The following is a 17,408-nucleotide window of genomic DNA, read 5'->3' on the forward strand; positions in this document are numbered from 1 at the left end:
GCAGACATTTGACTTTTGTTTTTTACATTGAAATGTACTGAGCAGTGAGCAGGTGCATTATGGGAATTTACATCTTGGTTTTAGTGTTAATCAGAAAATAAAAGCTTTGTCGATGGCAGGAACCCAATAAGCTGAAAGGCTTGGTGGCAGAAACATAAACATTTACTAAATATTCTAAAACACGACAAATTTCATGGAGAAAGAGTTGATATAGCAGATGACCGTAAGGAATAACTGAAAATTTGACAACTACAAAGGCTGAGGACAATCAATAGAAATAAAGAGAGCTGTGGATGACTGTTGAAATTGAGTATTCACAGCAGACAATTTAAAACAAAACACACAAAAAAAAAAAAAAAAAAAAAAAACGAACTGCAGTGCAACTCACGGTCAAAGAGTGATTTTAGTTTGCTGCAGCGGCACCGTTTGATTTGTGCATTTTTGAAAAAGCTCAAAACAACACAAGTTACTTTGGAATTATAATTAATACGTTCAAAATTGTAGTCTTTTTGTCAATAGTACCCTGGGGGTATAAAGCTTCTTCCAGTCCTGTTTGATCAGTTTCTATTATGATATTGTCAGCAACATTTGACAGGTCCATAAGTTCACCTGAACTCCTGAAAAATCAAATCTTGTAACTGATCCCATTCATTAATTCATTCATTCATTCATTCATTCATTCATTCATTCATTAATTCATTCATTCATTCATTCATTCATTCATTCATTCATTCATTCATTCATTCATTCATTCATCTTCTTCCGTTTTGTCGCTTTCGGGGTCACGGGGCTGCCGGAGCCTATCCTGGCCACTTGTGGGCGAAGGCAGGGGGCAGCCTGGACAGGTTGCCAGTCTGTCGCAGGGCCACAAATCACACACCCATTCATTCTCACACTAACACCTATGGACAATTTAGAGTGGCCAATTAACCTATGAAGCATGTTTTTGGGCGGTGGGAGGAAGCTGGAGACCCCGGAGAAAATCCACGCATTAACTGTAACTGATCCCAGATCTGACAAATAACAAGTGTTTTGCTAACCTTGCAAGTGAACCCTGGCACAGTTCGGTGGAAGAGTGAATGGACTTTGAGCATCCAGCAGACCAGCGAGTGGAACTGACCCAAAGGTTATTGATGTAAGTATTATGGATTTTGAGTAAGGAACAAAATGAAACCAAACACACTAAAAACTCCTTAGTTAAAAAATAACCCAAGTTGGGTTGTTTCAAACCCAACTCTCAACTCCATTGATTATTAAGAAGAGACTAACGTTTTATTTGAGGTCAGGAAAAAAATCATAAATTAGGTTCAAATGAAACCAACGTAACCCCCCAAAAATACTATTGCTCCAAAAAGTGATGCAAAAACATGAACAACCCAAGAATCTGCCGTGTTTAAGGAGTGTATGAATCTAAAAAAAGGGCAAATCCAGAAAAGATTTGAAAGAATTGAGAGAATTTAAAGCTCACAAATGTTTGCTAAGTCTTGGAATTTACAACTTAATTGTTAAAGTTCCTTCATATGTTTTAATTGTCTAATATTCGTAAAGACTTTCTTTCACTTTACAAAAAAATAATAAAGTCCTGTTTATTGTTGATCTATTAAAAAGTTAGTCAATTCTAAATGTTTTTTAAATGATTACAGGTTGGCATTTACATCCCATATCTGAAATGTCAAATTGAATCTCTTTGATAATTCTTTGGAGTTCTTTTTTGTGCTCATACTCATAAGTCTTTGTTTGAAGCCTGAATTCCAGGAATGACACATTAACAAATGGATTGAGACAAACTATGAGTATTTTTTGTCCATAGTTCCAATACATAAAAGTTCAAGTAAAGTATGTCTTTTTTTTTTTGCTCAAATTTTTTTTGTTTATGACTAAAACAGTAAAAAGGAGGAACAGGAAAACAAGCATGGGAAGCCATGACTGGGCAAACTTTTTCCAGCTGTCCCTTCTGCGATTGGCTCTATAAGATTAAACCCTCTGCTTTGTACATAACAACTGGCCATAGATTTGACAAAGCTCCCTCGGGAGCACTTCTGGACGGCGTTGCTGGCAGTGTCAGAGATGTTTGTGCCTGTGCTCTACAATGATAACAGTGTTGCAGGGAAGGTTTTTGCATTTTGTCTGTTTTTGCTCACTCCACTGCCCAGGAACTGGTGTTTCTGGTTTCTTTGCCATGCTGACCGAGGCTCAACCCACACCCAAGAGAAGAACATAATTGGTGGTTGATGTAAAAAGACCCAACCGAGCACGTGAGTTAAGCAAAAGCTAAAGATACACCATCACTGCTTGGATACAAATTTAATGTTTCAATAAACTCGGCGGACCACTAAGAACTACTTTAAACTTTATGAATGGCAGACTTGATGGGGGCCCTTGAGAGTGATTGGTGGGTAAATTACAGAGTCTTGAAAACAAACATGGACCCAAATGGAGTCGGAAGTGTAAAAGTAACTGAAAAATCAGGCCTGGTGTCTGGGAGGTCACAAGTTTGCCTGGAAAGGGAAGAAAATAGGGGGATGACTGAGAAAGCAACAGCTCCCAGGCATTACAAGTTCACAAGAAAACCATGACGAGCTGATAAGCTACCATTAATAACCTTCTTTGTGCCTTAGAGTTTCTTTAATTGTACAAACTCATGAAATTTGCTGTGCAATTAGACCGATAAGCTGAAAAATAGCTGGAAATTTGCACTCGTCGGCTGCGTCAGCCGAAACAAGTGCCGCTATATCTGATTTGATGGTTTGTGTTTCTGTGGTCAGCTGGAAGTTTATTTCAGGGAAGATCTGACGCAGCTGTTGGTTGGACGTATCTTTCTTTGTCTTGCTTCAGGGGAGATCAGACCTTAAGAGCTTCAGTGGCCAGTTTTACTTTGAAGCAATCACCAGTGAATTTAGTGCAAAGCTGCACACATGGACATAAGTACATAAGTGAAATGAGATGCAGGAATATTTTTCCACTAGTTATAATCTAGTTTGTTCAGAGCTTGCCTTTCTTTAGTTTTGGCTTTTTAGATCCAGCTAAAATGAAACGAGCTTTTCAAGTCTTTTACAAAATTAAATCCTCTTTAAAACCCAAAGTGACACAAAAAGCTTATTTGTGAAAAAAAATACGCTGTGTGGGCCATGAGTTCCTTGCCCCAACAGGGAGTGGAAAGGGGGTTGGGATTGCTCCATGTTAGCAGTGCGGCCCACAACTCAGAGGTTAAGATGTCCTAGAAACAACACATGATTTTTGATTTAGGCTAAAAACAGCATATTAAAAAAAGACCCACAGGGAACACTTTTACAGTAGATCAAATGTAGGTCAATGTAGGTGGTAGAGGACTGTACTGAGCAACTATAACACACCTGCTACATAGAGCTGAGACAATTTTCAGGTAGTACTACCTTTGTTACTTTACATCCACCAATTTGCAGTCAAGAAAAGCTGTCAGTGAGAGAAGAGAAGCGTAAAAGACAAAAAATTTTCAGTCAGGCAAATTTATGCCTGGCGTCTCCCTTTATAATTATCTTTTGACTGAATTTTCACACAGTTGGATTGCTGTCTAGTAATGACAGATTTTCTGCCTGTAAACACAAAGCGATAACCCAGAAACAATGTTAACTCAACACAATGTCACCCCCCTTTTGCTGAGAGACTGTTTGATTTGCATCAGATTGATTTGCGGAGAGACGGGACAAGTGTAATTTCTGCGTGCTATACTTGGCGTAGACCATGTCTGCCTCAAAACAGCCATTGGAGCTGAATGGTCAATTAAAACCCACAACAGTGACATTTGTTTGTATGTGAATCTACAGTACAGTCATGTCCACATGAGAATGGACTTTATCGCACAGTCTCCAAAACAATGCTGAAGCAGAGGCTTCACCCAATGTGGCTTGGAGGCTTGTTGTACTGGCTGATGGCCAGTGTGTGGGTTGATGTAGCTTGGACCAGAAGGCCCGGAAAAATAGGACTCATTCCACACATATTATATAATATATTTAAACACTATCATTTCTCTAGACTTGCTTCTGATGCTTCCCTGAAATGCCAAAAATGCTTGGAAAATTAGTTTTAACTATAGAATTACAAAAAGAGAGCTCTGGTCAAAAGATTCTGTGTAGGGTTACTATAAAAATGGGAATCTGCTGCCTTCATGGCATTAGACTTTATTGTATTACTATAAAAACTTAGGGCCTGAAACTCCTTAATTTAGCTTCTACAGTACTTGAAATTATAAACATAAGACAGGAAAAATGTTTCTCTATTACTGCTGCAAATAGATTGTCACATTTGATGTGTCCAATTACTGTACATGAGATCTAGACCCTTGTGCTATCCCAGGCACTTTAACGTTGGGAGTTGGGTCATCTAGACCCACTAGACAGTGCGCTGAACTTTTTGTCTTCAATGATTTGTGATCTTCACTGGTGTTCATGGATTACATGAAATCTTTCCACCTTTATCATGGTAGGGAGAACACGTAAAAGTAAGGGTGGGGTCATCTAAGATAGCACAAGGGTTAAAGCAATTCAGTTGACACTTTTTCTCAAGACAGATGGCAGCGTGTTGGGGCCAGACATCATAGTAGGGACGTAGGAAAAAATATTGCAATATTTCATTTGGCGAGACTTGTATTGATTTAAAATGCAGTCAAGACGATATTTATTTCATCATTTATGAGCGTCCTTCAGGGTCAGACTCTTGTTTTCCACTTAAAGTCACAACTGTTAGAGTGATTGGTGGGTAAATTACAGTTTTGAAAGATGTGTCATGATACGTATTGCATCGCCAGACTCTTGCCAATACACACCCCTTGTCAATACACACCCCTTGTCGTCAGTGATTGGTCCTAGTAGTTATGAGTCAACATTTCTATGGCAACCACTGCCCTAATCAGGAGTGAGCTTGTTGAAAGCCCACATCCCTACCACTTGAAAGCAGACTTAGGAGAATCTGTCAACCAAATGTTTTAAACATTCAGCGCCGGACCACCTACTTTTATTGAGGTATCTGATTGGTCCGTTCATAGCTTAAATAACTTGAACTACAGAAAAATAAGAAAAGAGATTAGGACTAGCAAACTCATGTTAAAAAACAGGTTGCAGAGAAAGAATGGTTATTCAGATTAATAAAAAGACTGAGTAATAGCTGGATTTTTCTCTATAGATGTCTATGGGAGTTTGGCTTTTTGGGACCAGTGTGCACTTCCTGTTGGGAAGTGCTGCTGATAAAATGACAAAACACTGCATTGTTGCCTATTTTACTTTTACACTTGCATTGTTTATTATATTTCAAAGAAGGCAGTGGTTCAAATCCTGGCTGGGACCATTCTGTGTGAAGTTTCATGTTCTCCCTGTGCATGGGTTTTCTCTAGTCACTTCGGTTTCCTCCCACAGTCCAAAAACAAGCTTCATGGGTTGATTGATTACTCTAAGTTGTCCCTAGGTGTGTCTATGGGTGTGTGGCCCTGTGACAGGCTGGTGACTTATCTAGGGTGTAGCCCACCTTCGCCCAACAGTAGCCAGGTTAGGCTCTGGCAACCCTGCGACCCTAAAAGGTATAAGAAGATGGATGGATGAATGGATGGATGAATGGATGGATGAATGGATGGAATATTGCAGTCCCCTACACACAGATGACAATCATCTGTCAACTACACTATTGCTTCTTAGCTTACTTGATGATTTTCAAAAGTCTGTTTTCTCATTACTCAGATGTGTTTGTTGGCAATTGCTCCTATTTAGCAGCCATTTTGGATCCTCCATGTCATCACAGACTCAGATCAGAAAAAGAACAGATTGCCCTTCCTCTTTTTTTTAACTCCATGGTTTAAACCCAAGTCTGTGATAGACTTGTTGTGAACAAAGGTTCCACTCTGTCTTTGTTTAGAGAAGAATAAACACATTGTTTCTGTTGCTTTGGTCTGCATTTTCATTTAAAATTTTCTTCAGTGTTTTTCACCACTTGTGATGTATCCATGGCAACTGCTGGAATTGATGAGTAAGGGCACAGAATGTACTTCAATAGTAAATACACGCGAAAGTGTCAAATTGTGCACTTGTCCTCACGGTCCTCACGTGTCGTCTTTTGGTAGTTATTTTTCAGCTCATTTTATTTTTACTCAGTTTATTAAATAGAACTCTCCATCAACCTGCATTTGGCTCCATGAGAAACCACTCATTTGTGACATGACCGTTTAGTTTCTTTTGCCGTTTTAAAAATGACCATGCAGAGACCAGGCTCGCTTTAGATGTTATTTTCTGTTGATTCATGGTAATCCACAAGCACAACAGCCTCCAGGAATAAATCTAAAGGGCGACACATGGAGTAGAGTTTACCCCATATGGTTTGCTTGTTCATCACTTGCTTCCCACTAAGTTTGTTCAAGGTGTTGACAAATGCAAACTTCAGATTTGAACAATATTTGGAAGAGGCTTGCTAAAGATGGAGGGAAAAAAAGCATCTTTGGGACGTGGGTTTGTCTGGAGCCTCACATGGAATTTAAAGGTGAACATGGGGAGTAGTGTAACACAGCATGGTTCTGGAGGTTTTCTTGCCTACTACGTATCTTTTGATCGCTTGAAAAACTACTGAGTGTTATACCTGTCTGACCACAGCTATAAAAAATGTCCATGACATTCAGAAATATCAAAGGTCAGGACAAGCTAAATCTCATTCTTAGCATTCACCGTGAAAGGCTTTTGACACAGTGACTGGCCTTTTGAGTTCTTAGTGATGCTGTGAAGGCATAAGCTATTTTAATTTCTTGTTTCTACAAAGAAATGTCATGGTTTAGCAGACCTCAAAAGAAGCCATTAGACCTGTATTTGTATGAAATGAGCTGGTAAAATCTGTTTTTTTTGAGCATGAAACTTCGTAGTTCAGCTTGTGTGAACATTTGGAATTCACCAGCTGGGAGCTTTTTCCTAAACTTGTTACAAACTCACAATAAAGCTCAAAAGAACGAACAACTAAAATGCATGAAACCATGATTGCAAAGATTACCAAAGATTCATTATTCTTTATTGAATATAAACAATATTAAAATATGACCATGGTACACTTCATTGCAAACTTCTCGACACGTGAGGGAATAATGACTGCTTCCAGGTGGTCTGCACGGAAAACGCTGCAACGCCGAACAAAGAGTTTATTATTTTGATGAGCCAACAGTTTTACTGTGGAGACTTCACTTTTTACTGGGAGGGCTCGTCCCACCTCGAATACAGCCAAGGAGTCTTAAACAGGGCGCGGGGTGAGTCATTGTGCTCTGTAATTTCAGCACACTGCAGCTATCTTAAGTGACCACGGCTGTAGACCTGTTAACCAGCCTGATCCACATGTAAAACTTTCCTTTCCTCTTAACATGATAATTATAATGTTGCTTCCCAGAGCTCCCTCCCTCAATTGCAGCATGTATAGTTTTGACAGCAATGGTAGCCTACTGAAAGAACTTTCTAGGGACCTGGTGTCTATTCTGGGTCTCTGACCTTATTTCCCGGCAAGGAACCTTTGCTAATCTCTTTTATTGTTCCGGTAGAAAAGCTCCCATTTTCCCTTCTCCTACTTAATGCAAAGACTGTGAATACTATTTTCCATTGCCAAGGACTTTACTTTAACTGCACATTTATGAACTTTTCTTCTTCTAAAACTGACTTTGAGCTGTTCTCTTGAGACTATGCAGGGTGGACTGCTCTTTAAAATTGCTTTTTTTTTCCATTTTCTATTTGCACTTCCATATTTGAAACAAAACCCCCAAATCTGGAAGTTTGAGGTCTGGTGGTGAAGGAAGAGAGAATTACAGCTCTAATAGCAGTTCACTTCCTTTGCCTCCTCTGTTGACATTGGACTAGCCTTTTTTTGGTCAGGTTGCAACAGCTTGTATTTGGATGAAACTGTGGTTGTAGCTGCTGCTTGGATCCCATTGTGTTCCAGACAGACAGGTGGTCTGGAAAGTCTTGCAGAAGTGTTTAAACGGTAGCAGCTTTCTCAAGTGGCTGTCCAATAAAAGTACAGAATATATTCATCAAACACATTTGCACAGTGGTGGAAACCCTCCACACTACTGACTGAGGTGCCTTTCAGCAAGCCGGGCATCTTTTTAATCCCAAAGAAGTTCTTTTTTGTGCGGAAACAGACACAGAATTTAAGTGAAAGTTTCTCAAAGTGAGGCATCCTGTGGGATCTGGCTGCATTGGTGCTTCCCTTTCTCCACAGAATAACAATACCTGCTTCTCTTGCTTTGTAAAATTTCACTAGAAAATCCCAAACCTTACACATTTAGATATATGTAAGCCCATTTGTATTTTAAGTCAATCAATCTGGAATGTTCAGACATTGTTTTAAGACATGGTCAAATGTTAAATAGAGGGTTGACCTTTGGGTTGTGGAAGATCGTAGAAAGGAGTGGCCCAATCTTAAAGGACCTATATCATGCAAAATCCACTTTTTTGAGCTTTGAAGTGTATTATAATGTTTATTCATGACAAAAAACAACCCCATTTGTATTTTGCTCCATTCATCCATCTCTGAACATTCCTCTAAAACCCTGCTCTCTAAGCACCAGCTTCAAGGATTCCTGCACCTTCCTCCTCTACAGATACAGCGAACTCAAAACTTCAAGAGTCAGTTGCCACTCGTTACCGCGACAGTTACCCAGTAAAACGAGCGGGTTCTCACATTGTGACGTGGATTAGAGAGGATCAGCCCCTTCCAGGAAGAGTCTGCGCTGTCTGCACCGCCCCCAGACCAACACACACACACAAACCCACTTTCACTGTGGAGCTAGCTGTGATCTGCAAAACGCTTTCACTTTATATGCACATCCATCTTTTCAAAAGTTCTGATGTTTTTTGTTTTCATGGGTGAAATGCAGACACGATGCCGATGCCGACTAGGTTGACATCATGAAATGGGCAGTACCCACAATGAGCAAAAGGCAGAGATTGAGCCATCTTTATTCTGGGTGGGAAAATGTGCTGCGAAACTGACTGTTTCATTAAAAACATCCTTCTTTAGTGTGCCAAAGGTAATTAGTTGTCACATATATGGATATAGTATACTATAGTATACTAGTATAGTATACTCTGAAAGGCTTAAGAATGGCATAACATAGGCCCTTTAAGTGGAGCAAAGGTGTGCACGCACAAGTGATGCTGTCGTACACTGACCCCATTGTATTACTCTAGTTGTTAATATGTGCGATTACTGGCTCCTTACTGACTTTGTGAATGTCTGTGCATGGGGTGGAGGTAAGTAAGTGTCCATAGACAACTGTTGGATGCCCACACAAACTGCAGTCTGATTGTCTAATCTTCTCATTTCTAGAAGTCTGGCTGGGATGCAAGGAACGCGCTCTTATCAGGTGAGCAGCACAAAACGGGCTCCTTGTGCAGTACGTAGGTCTTAGTGGGGTTAAAATAAAATAAAATCATAAGTATAAGTGTTCGCCATGAACTGTCACTCGCAACATTCCCGTAAATGAAAACATTCATGAACATTTTCTATCAATAGGTTCAATGAGCACTTTTGTCGTCATTAACAGCTGAAAGAGATGACCAGTTTGGGGAGAGTAGCTATATGTCGCCCCAACCCCAGCTGAGAACAAAGGATGCCTAATGACCCGAACCATGCAGTTTAAGTAGACAACACTATCCGGTTTCAGGTCTGACTCCTCCCCCATGAGCACATATAAACCAGCTCTTTTACAAGCTCCTGTATTTCAGAATTGGCAAAGCCTTTTGAATAAGAAACGTCTTCAACTTTAAAACCAAGTCCAGGTGAAAACCTTTAAACCTACTACTATTCTACTGGTAATGTTAGGTTGTGGTTTTGAGAGGCTGTAAGGTAGCAGGAGAGCGTGTAAACAGATGGTTGATGGGAAGGAGGTGGGTTCACTCCGTGTGAACAGTCCCGTTCATACCTCAGAGGTGAATTTCTAAAGAACTACTGTCGCTCTACAGAAATTATGTCATAGAAAATGACACAGGTTTTTTGGTTTTGGCTAAAATTGGCATAATTTTAATAAAAAGACGAGTGGGAAGACTTTATCAATAAATCAAAAGATGATTGGGACTTACAAGAGTGTGGCCTTTAAATGTACTTTGTATTTTCCCTAAGCATGCAAAATTAACATTTATATTGGGAGTTGTCAAAGTTCTCTGACTACAAAAAAGATGGGAGCACAGAAAGACTAGCAAAGGTGCTACCTTCTGTTTTAGAGAATTCCCTTTATATTTCTCTGTGGACACTGCATAAACAACAACATTAGCAAACCTTAGGTTTCTGATCACACTTGCTGGATGCATTTTTCTCCTCTTTTTGTTGGTTAGATGCAAATTCACTTTCATTTTATAGGTGCAGTGTGAAACCCCTCTGCTGAGCCTAAAACCACTCATACCTCAGTGACAAGTGGTTGGAAATCAAGTTAATTATATTCCACAGCACTACACATGCAGTCTGTAAGCTGTATTCACCTACTATTATCTGTCTTAACCTTCATGACTTTGAAACACCCTCTCCAAATTAAAGGTCGGAAATGTGTCAAAACCTGACATTATGAGTCCTGGTGTTTTTATTTTTATTTAGTGCGAGTGTGTCTCGCCTCTGTCAGCCTGGACTTGTTTGACTCCCCCGTCTCCATCTCGGAGATTAGTTTAAGCAGTTTTGGAAGCTCATGATTGAGTGCCGGGACGTTTTCAGTCTTTTGTCAGATCAAAAACAAAAAATGTCAAGATGGCCTGAGGATAAAGAAACAAAACGGGTGTTCAAACAGAAGTTCAAAAACCTTATTTTTCAAAGCAGACTTTGGAAGGTAGTTTTAAAATTGTATTTCACACCACAACCACTGCAAATGATAATGTTTTAGTATTTTGTGAAGGTTAGGTTTTCCATTTTTAGTTTTTTTATTAGGTAATTTTTATTTTATGAACCAGAGATCTTCTATCATCAAAACCAGCTTATATTCAAATAGCAAGCAAGACAAGCACGAAACCAAATACTCTGTGTTGAAAAACATCTTTTTTATGGCAAAATGTGCATTTTCTTTTTATACAAAAAAAACAAAAAACTCCACAAAGAGACTTTTTTTCAGTTCTTTATGTCTTAAAATGGACCTAAAGGGTTTTATGGGCTTTAAAGTCTTCTGGCTTCCTGCTGTTGCCATGGTTTGGTTGCTTTGTTGAGCAAGTTGTTTAGCATACACACGGTTATGTTACAGAGCTCACTGTGGTTTTTCCTATTTAAACAATGGAGAGCTAAAGAGCTTTATTTAGGATTCTGTGATCTACTCTGCTGCCACCACAATGATGAGAGCTCTCTGATTTACTGCTACATGTGGACTCATGGGGTTAGAACACATGCTGAAAGTTCACTCAAGACCTCAGTCAGTAATTCGTTGTAGATAAATTCAGAAACTCGTGACAGGGGACATGAAGAACCCGTGTAGGAAGTGTGAAGGTTTTATATTTAACTAAAATACGTTCAACCTTTAAAAAAAACGCCAAAGTGAAATGTTTTAGAAGTCTTTTTACTGAACATTTGACTAAAGTAAAGCTTCCTGCAAATACTAAAAATTCTAATAAAATATTTGATGAATAAAACTTGAAAAGTTTCTTTGTTTGTTGCTTTGCAAAGTTTTTTCATATTAGTTTGTAGAACTTATTAACCCACAAGAACCCTGATCTATTTTTCCTTGAAAATAAAAATGACTGAGAGATGCAAAAAAACAACTGGACCACAGATCACGTTTATGCTGTTTTTCTGTTGCGACAGTGACACACTGCCATTATGTACATTTTGCGCATTTTCCACATTCCGGTCTTTTGTGATACATGTATGATATATGTAATTCATAGGTGTTTCTTGCTTTCGTCATTTGACAATGTGCGCAGATGTCTTTCAAGGGTTTCAGTTGGCGCTCTCGTTTTTGAGCTGTTCAAAAATTTTGGTCGATTGAGAATCTTTCAGTTTACGCTTATTTTACGTAGTTTATGCACAATTGTTACATTAATCTTACGCAATTGTGCTTAATTTTTGCGAGACGCATCAGCAAATTTATAGTTTTCCATCTGTCTAATGAACTCTTTGCGCATGTACCACCGATGTGTAACTTTTATTTCGCGTATACGGCGCACATATTAGTTTCAAATTACGCACGCACGGATCACTAATGAATTGCATATAAACAGTCTAATAATCACACACGGTTCATGTTCCACGTAGATTTACGTGTTCTTTGCGTGGTTTATTAGTACTTGTTCCGTGAGTTTAACGTGGTTCATTCATGATAGATTTGTGAAAATTTCACGTAACTCTAATGTACTAAGTGACTGTGTGACACAGCTTTTACATTGATGTCTTATGGGTTAAAACAACCAATTTTAGGATTTACAATAGAAATTTCAATGCTGAAGCTGCCTCCAGTCCTCACGGATGTTTTGCACGATTATACAGAATTGCACTGGGCCAATCAGTATTTTCTTTTAAATCAATAATTGAGTGGAATAAACTGCCAACGCACTCAAAATTAAGCAAAACAAAATCTTTTTACCAAAACAGAAAGTCAACACTGTTAACTATGTAGTATGTTTTAGAGGTTTTTACTTTGTTTTTCTCAATCTCTCTCATCTTTTATTATGAAAAAATTGTAACTGTTATGTAATTGTACTGTTTTATGTTATTGTTAATTCTTGCATTTGTATGTCCTGAGTACTGCAGATGGAAATGAGCTCTCAGAGCTGTAGTATGGTAAAATGTATCCTTTCTTTGATTAATGCCCCTGTACATTCATTATTTAGTTTGTCAAATAAACTAAAGAAAGAAAGAAAAACAGAATTTTTGGATCTTAAACAATTTGTCTTTGCCCTACGTGGCACTGGTGCAGACATAGAGCAGTTGACCTCTGATCGGAAATCGCAAGTTCAGTACCTGCCGTGCTTGCTCATGTGTCAAAGTGTACTGGGACAAGAACCTCGCACTGCTTCTTGTGGTTATAGGCTGGTGCCATGTGGCAGCAGAGCTACCATCCATGGGTGGTTGGAGTTTGTGACTGCAGAGTAAACTTTGGGCCTTAATCAAGGTAGAATAACACCATATAAGTATATGCCGTTGATGATGGGACATCTTTTGGGCCTATGAGTAACAGAATAAAAAAAGGCCTTTTAGGTTTACTAGAGGATTTGATCTTCCTCCAGGGCATTTAGTGGGTTACAGAAAGTTCAGGGTTTGATATCAGGGGAAGGGTGTTTAAAGCTCCGGCCCTTGGTGGGCTGGGGACATTTTTAACTGCATGGCCTATCTGTTGTGGTGAAGGGTGTGCTCATCTCTAAGAAAGATTGGTGCTAAATGTCTAATTATGCATCATCCTACTTTTCGACTTTCCCAGGATACAGTAGCAGTAACTTGGAGCGGCACATGCTCTGTAATCAGTGATGTCAAACACCACATGAGGCACAGTCTCACAGATAAAGCTCCCCAGTGGCGCGAAGCACCCATGGCCTTTGCTCACAGAGCTCTAATTATTCCCCTTTCACATAAGAAAGGCCATGAGGACAAGTTCCTGCAAATACTGTGTATCCCCAACTTTCACATTGATTCTCCCTCTTCTTAAATACAAACTCTTACCGCGTGTGTTTCATTAACATAAATGTTTATTAGGGGGTTTTCATTGCTGCATAGAGAATTAGACAGCCCACAGATTTATTAATAAAGCATGCTCCTAAAAAAATGTCAAAACACTCATTATTATAGACTTTCAAATTGTCACTATTTCCAAAAAACACATTGTTTGTATTTCACCAATAAGTTTACATTTGATATTAAAGTGGAGCAAGCTGGTGTGGCTAGGAGTAAAACCAAAGATAAAAGTTAGAATAAACCATACCAGCTGATTTTATTAATTTATGTATTTTTGTTTAGAGTGCAGGCTACGGTGGCCCTGAAGTGCAAAGCATTCAACAAATCACTCGATACAAGAACATTTTTAAGATCACAACAACAATTAAAAAAAAATAAAAAATTTAAAAAGCAGCATTACATTTTAGAAAACAAAACAAAATTTCAGAAACCAAAACTTGAAAAACAAAAATGACAAAAAAAAAAACATTTCAGAAAACAAAATTAATTTCCAGGAAAAAAAATAAATATTAAAAAATGAAAACATTTCAGAAAAAAAAAAATTCCAGAAAAAAAATGAAATATTAAAAAATGAAAAACATTTCAGAAAAAAAAAATCCAGAAAAAAAAATGAAATATTAAAAAATGAAAAACATTTCAGAAAAAAAAATGAAATATTAAAAAATGAAAAACATTTCAGAACACAGAATGAATTTCCAGAAAACAAAACGAAATCTTCAAAAATGAAAAACATTTCCAAACCGGAAGAGGCAGGTACTATAGGACAACGCTGATTGGATGATGATTTTTGTCAATCATTTGAACTGAAAAGTATTTTAAATGAAGCGATGACGGATTTTATCGTCCAAACAACAATGTACTATAATAATCCACGTATTTCCCATTTATATATCAAATAAAAAATTCAGCAAACTGTTAATGAACTTTAAAATTATTTTTTTAACATTTCGCCTGACACACGGTCACCCGGAAGTAGTTTGTGAGCACTTTTACTTTGAACGCTGTGCGCTAATGTCTACGGCTGCGAGGTTCACGCTGTCAATCATCTTTAGGTAAGAATCAATTCTGTGATCTTTTCTTTTGTCAGTCACATGTCTCTAAGGATGTTAATTTTAGGATGTTAAAGTGCTGCTTTGAAAAGATAATTTCTTTTTATCTTGCGCATGCGCAAAAAGAACCCGATGGAGACGAACCGTCTTCACATGATAGCCGTTCCCGTTTTCGGTGACAACATGAGAGAAAAAGCTCCGAGCCAGCCTGATTCTGTGATTTATACAGTAATTACAGTAATTATATGGCATCAGTGTTGCTAAAAATCGACTTTAAGACTGAAATCAGTAAACAAGTTCTTATGGGAAATAATATTTAAGTGCATTGTATATTTTTGAACCATGCATATATACACATATACTGAAACTTAAAAATGAACTTTAAAGTTTATAAAATACTTAATTGAATTAACATGTGATATTTCTGCAGGTGAAGTTTCTCAAAGCGAAGTTCCAGAAAGGTTTGTGCTGCAGAAGAACAGATGAGCTCTACATGGGAATACAAGAAGACTAAAGTCATTCATATCATTGTGCAGTGTACAGGCAAGTCACCATGATTGATGTGAAATGTAATCAATAAATATTATTTAACCTTAATATCTATTTTTTTTTTTAAATTGCAGGTCCTTTAAAAAAACGTCTTTAACCTGCTGCATAAGCCTGATTAGTTGTAAATGATGCAGTGGGGAGTGAAAAACGAAGCACAATTCCTGGCTTTAGCGTCGGGCTGATGATCTGGAAATCACATCTATGAGGAATCGCATCAAACACTTGTACAACTCCAAACAACTTAATGTTCCTTTAAGCAAAACTCCAGTTTAAAATGTTCATATTAGGCTTGCTTCATTTAGGAGTTTTTCCATGTTTACCATTTTAGGTTTTAAAGCTTTATTAACAAAGATGATGTTTGATTTTCAAAGCTGTTGTTTAGAAATGTTTTTTTGTCAATGAAAAAACTGAATGTTGACATGAGGATTGTAATAATGGATATGAAAATAAACAAATTTGTTTCATAGCAATGCAGTATATTTATTGAAAACTTAACATGAATACGTTATTCAGTAACAGAAACAAAGAAACGGTTGTGGATTTTCCTTTATGGGCTTCTTCATGCAGTCAATCAAATGTTACGTTTACATTCAGCATTTACTCAGCGTACCTGTCAGTCACATTTATTAGAGAAAAAAATGCATCTGGGAAAAGTCTGTTTGTGCTTAACAACTATATCAAAAAGAGTCATGTCAGGGAAGTTTTGTCCACATTGCTGCCCAGCATCACATCCAGAGGAAGATGCACAGGTAAGAGATGCCAGTTCCTGCTCGTACATGCTTGCAGCTTCCTCTGCACTGGACTCCAGCTCCATTGAAATCCCTGACAGAAATAAATTAATAAATAAAAATCCCTAACAGGAAAACATCAGCTGCCGTTCATCTTTTATTCAGGCAAAAGTTGAGTTCATCAAAATGAGGAGAAAATGGGTTAAACCAGAAATTCATTAGGGAGGGGTCAAAACACCAAACTCAGAATAAAATACATTATTTCAGTCTTATAAAAATACATTCTAAAACAATTTGGTATTCCTCCTCTGCCTGAAAGACTAAAACGTTTTTTTTAAAGATTTATTTTACACTACAGACTTTGCCACCTTTAGTTACACACCTGGACGTGTCTGATGATGTGCACATCCAGTCATTTACTGTCATGTTTCTGTGCACTGACACACTCTAAAGTCACAGATCTTAATAGTGTGAATAAGAAGCATTCATAAATGTTATTCTGAGACACAAACTGCTGCAGTTTACCTGACAGCTTTGCTGGTTCACCTGTCTGAGAATCCTGCCCACGTGACCCCCCCTCTCCAGGTGATGAGGTAACCTGTCATTAACGTATGACTGAAGGATCTTGGATCTGTCTGTAAACACCCACCTAGAAATCACGTTTAACGCTACATTTATTAGATCAAACAAATGTGCCTCCATACCTTATCAGTGGATGCCGGGACTGCATTTCCTGATGTGCGCCGTCTTTAACACCTGTTTCTTCGCAGCTGCTGCTTCAGACAGGATCCTCTCACGACATTTTGAAACATTTGTAAACCTGGTTAGTGTTGATATTTCTGCGTGCGTTCTGTCATCACATCCGCTAAATATTCAAAGATTAAAGTTTATGTTAACGTTTTACCGTCCCTTTCTTTGTTTACCTGCAGAACGGACGTCATACACACAAACTACTTCCGGGTGACCGTTCTGCTTCAGACGAAATATTCAAAAAATAATTTAAACCTTCATTATCTGTTTGCTGCATTTTTGATTTAATATGTAAATGGGAAATACGGGAATTATCATGGTACATTGTTGTTTGGACGATAAAATCCGTCGTCGCTTCATTTAAAATACTTTTCAGTTCAAATGATTGACAAACATCATCATCCAATCAGCGTTGTCCCATAGTACCTGCTTCTTCCGGTTTGGAAATGTTTTTCATTTTTGAAGATTTCGTTTTGTTTTCTGGAAATTCATTCTGTGTTCTGAAATGTTTTTCATTTTTTAATATTTCATTTTTTTCTGAAATGTTTTTCATTTTTTAATATTTCATTTTGTTTTTCTGAAATGTTTTCATTTTTTTATTTCATTTTGTTTTCTGGAAATTCATTTTTTTTTCTGAAATGTTTTCATTTTGTAATATTTCTTTTTTTTTCTGGAAAGTAATTTTTTTTTCTGAAATCTTTTTTTC

The 17,408-nt window shown here is 37.8% G+C and overlaps 2 long non-coding RNA genes across 4 annotated transcripts; one reads left to right on the plus strand and one right to left on the minus strand.

The window, feature by feature from the left end:
• The first annotated feature begins 756 nt into the window (after positions 1-756).
• On the plus strand, positions 757-15,690 carry LOC110017536 (uncharacterized). Of its 3 annotated transcripts, XR_013653130.1 has the most exons (5): positions 757-1,135; positions 2,154-2,255; positions 9,319-14,903; positions 15,106-15,218; positions 15,299-15,690. It is a non-coding gene; the product is annotated as an uncharacterized LOC110017536 (long non-coding RNA). The 3 variants fall into 3 exon arrangements; XR_013653131.1 differs by lacking the exon at positions 757-1,135 and having other exon boundaries at positions 1,147-2,255; positions 9,319-14,678; XR_013653129.1 differs by lacking the exon at positions 757-1,135 and having other exon boundaries at positions 1,149-2,255.
• LOC144989005 (uncharacterized) lies at positions 15,680-17,408 on the minus strand. The gene is made up of 2 exons (XR_013653132.1): positions 16,657-17,408; positions 15,680-16,046 (listed from the first exon to the last, which is right to left on the minus strand). It is a non-coding gene; the product is annotated as an uncharacterized LOC144989005 (long non-coding RNA).

The sequence above is a fragment of the Oryzias latipes genome, chromosome 22 (assembly GCF_053564925.1).
Source record: "Oryzias latipes strain Hd-rR chromosome 22, Olatipes_Hd-rR_3.1".
In the NCBI taxonomy this organism is placed as follows: domain Eukaryota; kingdom Metazoa; phylum Chordata; class Actinopteri; order Beloniformes; family Adrianichthyidae; genus Oryzias; species Oryzias latipes.